Raw genomic sequence first — 5,757 nt, 5'->3', positions numbered from 1 at the left:
ATCTCCAAAATATATAAACAGTTCATCCAGCTCAATATCAAAAAAACAAACAACCCAATCAAAAAATGGGCAGAAGACCTAAATAGGCATTTCTCCAAAGAAGACATACGGATGGCCAAGAGGTACATGAAAACCTGCTCAACATCACTAATTAGAGAAATGCAAATCAAAACTACAATGAGGTATCACCTCACACCAGTTAGAATGGGCATCATCAGAAAATCTACAAACAGTAAATGCTGGAGAGGGTGTGGAGAAAAGGGAATGCTCTTGCACTGTTGGTGGGAATATAAATTGATACAGCCACTAGGGAGGACAGTATGGAGGTTCCTTGCAAAACTAAAAATAGAACTACCATATGACACAGCAATCCCACTGCTGGGCATGTACCCAGAGAACACCATAATTCAGAAACACACATGCACTCCAATGTTCATTGCAGCACTATTTACAATAGCCAGGACATGGAAGCAAGCTAAATGTCCATCAACAGATGAATGGATCAAGAAGATGTGGTACATATATACAATGGAATATTATTCGGCTGTAAAAAGCAATGAAACTGGGACATTTGTAGAGACATGGATGGACCTAGAGACACTCATACAGAGTGAAGTGAGTCAGAAAGAGAAAAATAAATATCGTATATTAACACATTTATGCGGAATATAGAAAAATGGTGCAAATCAGCTGGTTTCGCAAGGCAGAAATAGAGACAAAGATGTAGAGAACAAACATGGACACCAACGGGGGAAAGAGGGGAGGGTTGGGGGGGAATGAGTTGGGAGATTGGGATGCCAAATTGTACACTCTAAATATATACAGTTTATTGTATGTTAACTGTATCTCAATAAAAGTTCTTAAAAAAAACACACTAAGGACACTCGTGGATAAACTAGACCACATGCAGGAACAGATGGGCAATGTCAGCAGGGACTTGGACATTCTAAGAAACAACCAGAGAGAAATGCTAGAGACTAAAACCACTGCCACAGTAATGAAGAATGGCTTTAGTGGGCTTCTTAGTGGATTGCAGGAGACTGGTGAGGAAAGACTCTCTGAGCTTGAGGATCTATCCATAGAAACACTGCAAACTGCAAAGCCAGAACAGAGCCTTAAAAATCACAAAACAGAATAGACAAGTCTGTGGGAGAACTACCAGGGGTGTAACGTGTGTGTAATGGGATTAGCTGAAGGCGTAGAAAGGCAGAAAGAAACAGAAGATATATTTGAAGCAACAATGACTAAGAACATCTCCAAATTAGTGTCAACACCAAACCAGAGATGCAGGGAACTCAGAGAACTCCAAGGAGGAAAAATACCAAAACCCCCGCAGACCTAGACATATCGTATCCAAGCTGCTGTACTCTCAAAATTAAGAAAATATCCTGAAATAAGACACAGCGATGTGGAGTGGAGTGGGGTGGGGTGGGGTTGGGGGGCGTGGGGAAACCTCACACTTATCGATAAATGTGCCTCTGACTTCTCCCCAGATTCTAAGGAAGAAGAGAATGGAGTGAATTATCTACAGTGTGGAAAGAAAATATCCACCAACCTAGAGTTCTATTTCCTGTGAAATCATCCTCTGAAGTAAAAGAGAAATAAAGACTTTCTCAAACAAAATAAAATGGAGGGAACTTGTTGCCAGTAGACAGGCCTTAGAAGAAATGCTAAATGAAGTCCTTTAGAGGAAGGAAAATGATATAGATCAGAAATTCAGATGCACATAAAGAAGGAAGGACACTGAAGAAGGATAACTGAAGTGGAATCAAAACACTTACTGTTCTTAATCTTAGACATAAATCTGTTGAAAATAACCATAGTAACACTGTGAGTGTGTGTGTGTGTGTGTGCGTGTGTGATCTCATGTGTGTGTCCCACGTTTTCTTTATGGATTCAACACAGAGAAATCCCTTTCCTGCAGTTCTTTCAACAAACCTGTACTATACAAGCTCTAATGAGAAATTTAAATTATTCAGATCTCTCCTTTGAGTTACATTTACCCGTATAATTCCATGCTTCTCCAGCGTGTTAAATTTTACTATAGCCCTGGTGATCCCACAGAACTTTCTTTATTGGCAAAATAAAATACCTCTAGCAAGAAGTCAGGGTGCTGTCAGATTCATGGGCTAGAGTACAACCACTATCACTAAGACTGCTCACAATACAGGGGAAGCAGCAGGAATTAATGTGATGCTGAACCAGCAGAGGAAAGTGTCACTCACCTCATCCCAGGTGAGCACAGACATCAGGGCTGCTCTGTGGAGACCTCCTAAGAGGATGAGGGAGTCCTGCTAAGAGAGCTCATCCTGTGCCCAGGACCGTGGACATGGGAGTCGCAAACAGGGTCCTGGACAGAGGGACACAGGGAGAGCTGGGGGTGGCGGTGGGAGCCCTTTGCTTCCCATGTAGAATCTCTACACCTTTCCTCAGAAACGGCCTCTGATGGGGACTTGGTCTTAGCTGTGACCTCCACCTGGAGTCCTTTTCTGTGGTCCTCACACAGTGCCTCTCTGGTGAGCGCCCTCTCCCTGATTTCTGGCTGGCATCTTCTGGCTGTGTCCTCACGTGATGGACAGGGCTGAGCCGTTCTGGGGACTCTTTTATAAAGACACTATCCCACTCATGAGGGCCCATCTTCCTGAATAAAGGACTTCTGAGAATCCACCTCCTTGTGCCATCCGTTTTGGTGGCAAACATTCCAACATGTTAATGTTGAGGAGACACTAACAGTTGAACCCTAGCTTGGCCCAAGGCACCTGCCACTGTATCTTCCAATGTACAATGCAATGTGGATTGACCACAGACAGTCCTATTCTAATCCTGTTCCCAATGAGAAACAGCATACATTGCTTATTTTCCAACAGTCACAACATTTGGCAGACTTGAAAATCCATGGATTTCATCCCATTACAAATTCTTTTTTCTTCCTTCTGCTGCTTCAGGTTTAACAAGGACAGAGGGGCATTTCCCATTTCAATCACACAGATAAAAGTATGAGCAACACTTACACACACAACGTAAAGACACTCACAATGGTGACTTACGAGGGTGAATCACAAATTATCCCACCTCTGGCTGGAGAATTTACAGAGGTTGTAATATAATTGGAGTGCAGATAGTTTTTTACTCACCCCTGTATATCTCAGCAAAATGACACACCAGACCCTAATCTGTAGGTCCTAGAAAATCAGGAGACCCTTTTTAACATTGTCCAGAAGCTCAGTGGCTCTGGCCATACGAGGCTTGGCACAGGTTCCACAGTGACCCCGTCCCGCTTTCCCTCACTGTCAGGGACTCCAGGGCACAGGGATTTGCAGTGAACTCGTGACTCTGGTCCCCCTCAGATACACCCCCCAGCACAGTCCCACCTTCTACCTGCACAGCCAGGGCAGGAACAGGGCAGCTCAGGACAAGGCAGGGTGAGCACCTGTCCTGCCCAAGGCTACTAACCACGCAGCCCTGAGCTCCTCTCCTGGGGGAGAGCCCTTCTCTCCTGTTTTCTGCCCTGAGATGGAACACAAGGAAGCACTCACCTGCCTGGACGCGGCTCCAGAGCTCTGTGCAGGGACGTGTCCATCAGGATGGGCCACCGTTATAGGGACGGGGTCCCTGGACCCGATCTCCCCACAGAGGTGCCATCATCATGTCACCTGCAGCACAGCTGACACTGTCTGCATGGAGAGTCTGGGGCGTCTCCCGTGAGGAGCACGTCTTACCCCCAGGGCTCGTCCCCCTCATCCACGTCTCGGGAGTCGTGACAACTCCTGGCAATTACGGAGAAGATCTACATGAGCAGCTGAGCAGAGGGCAGGGGAAGTTTTCCATGCTCCCTGTGGGAGTTCAGAGTCAAAGTTGTAATATTTGGTAGAGTTGGAATTTCAGGTTGGGTCTACAGTTCCTTTTATACTACTATACAATTATACATTTCCTAATAGGTATTTTTATTTTTTTAATTGAAGTGTAGTTGATTTACAATATTGCTTTCATTTCACATATACAGCAAATAGACTCAGATATATATATTATATATATATATGTTCTTTTTCAGATTCTTTTATAACTTATTACAAAACAATCATGTAAAGCTAGTCTATCCCAGCTCAGCATCCATGAGTATCCTTAATGTCTACGTGACTCCATGGGGGATCATGACATGCTAATATATTCACCCAGAAAGGACTGCTCCTAGAAATTACCTGGCAGGCTAGTGGTTAGGGCTCAGCTCTTTCACTGCCAGGCCTGGGTTCAATCCCTGGTCAGGGAACTAAGATCCCACAAGCCACGGCAAAAAAAAAAAAAAAAAAAGGACTGCTTCCTTGTCCCTCCTTGGACAACCAGCCTTTCTTTATTTTGAGGACTTATTTCACGAAGTAGTATTCTTAGACATACAGACAGAATTCAGGGGAACATGATACATAAGACAGAAGGAAAGCATCAGAGTGCTTTAAAATTGAGAAACAGGTCAGAAAACAAATGGTAAGTTTGGCAAAACAATAAAGAGAAACTTCACAAGATAGACGAAGATTCATCCTGAATTGTTTGAATGTTATGACAAGTTATTCTTAAAGGTTGACTTGGATATTCTATACTTTTTGCGTTTTCATATTATTTTTAGAATAAGTTTGCCAATTTAAACAACGGCAGCAAAACAAAAGCAACACAAACAGAATTGGATTATCTTCGGGCTCTGTCAACGCTGCAGATCAATGAGGGGTTTATAGGGTCAGCGAGTATATGGAAAACCTCTGTACTTTCCTTCAGTTTTGCTGTGAATATAAAACATCTTTAAGAATAAAGTTTATTAAAAATGGGGGAGGGAATTATTGGGAGTTTGGGATGAGCAGATGAAAACGATTATATGGAGAATGGATAGACAACAAGGTCCTACTGTAGAGCACATATCAATATCCTGGGATACACCATCATGGAAAAGAACCTGAAAAACAATGTCTATACGTGTGCAACTGAGTCACTTCACTGTACAGCAGAAATTAACACAACATTGAAAATCAACTATACTTCAATAAAATAAATCTTTGTAACATGTTATACCCAACAAAAATCAAATTCTATACAAGGCCAAGTGTAAGGCATTAACAATTTATCATGAAGGCAACAGAGAATTAGGCAATGTTTAATGATGACAGTGAGGTATTTATGTGTACTTGAAAAGAAAATATTGAATTAAGCTGTGTAGATACATTTGAAAAATACTGAATTTTTTTAAAAATGGAATAGCATATACTAAAGGATAAATAGAGATCTGGAAATATGCTTTTTTACTAAACCAGAAAACTGATGAAAAACTAAATTTGGACAAACTGAAAATGAAAGGTTTGGGCGGGACATTAGACGCAGAGAATAAATTCTAAAATCTAGAGACACCTCCTCGCAGTGTTTCTATGTCAGAAGTGTCAGAGAATCATGGTTTCTTCAAACCCAAGCTCCTACAGCCCAAGACATCTGGTAAGAAAATAAAGTCACGCTTTCCCCAGTGTTTACCCGTTTAACGTATCTGTTCTTGTAAACACTGTGAGGCAGGATGGGAGGTTTAAGGACAGGGCACAGAGGACGTAGGCACAGGCGGCACGTCCCACAGCCGTACTGCTAGAACACTCTGAAGGGAGAGCTCTGAAATCACAGCCCCCACTGCCCTGATGAACAAGTTACAGGACAGGGTGTGTCAGGAGAAGAAAAGCCCATTGCAGCCAAGGGGAAGCCTTTGCGAGAGGATGACTTCAGGATGTTCCCCCA

The sequence above is a fragment of the Hippopotamus amphibius genome, chromosome 16 (assembly GCF_030028045.1).
Source record: "Hippopotamus amphibius kiboko isolate mHipAmp2 chromosome 16, mHipAmp2.hap2, whole genome shotgun sequence".
In the NCBI taxonomy this organism is placed as follows: Eukaryota; Metazoa; Chordata; class Mammalia; order Artiodactyla; family Hippopotamidae; genus Hippopotamus; species Hippopotamus amphibius.
Note: the sequence above shows the minus strand (reverse complement) of the source record.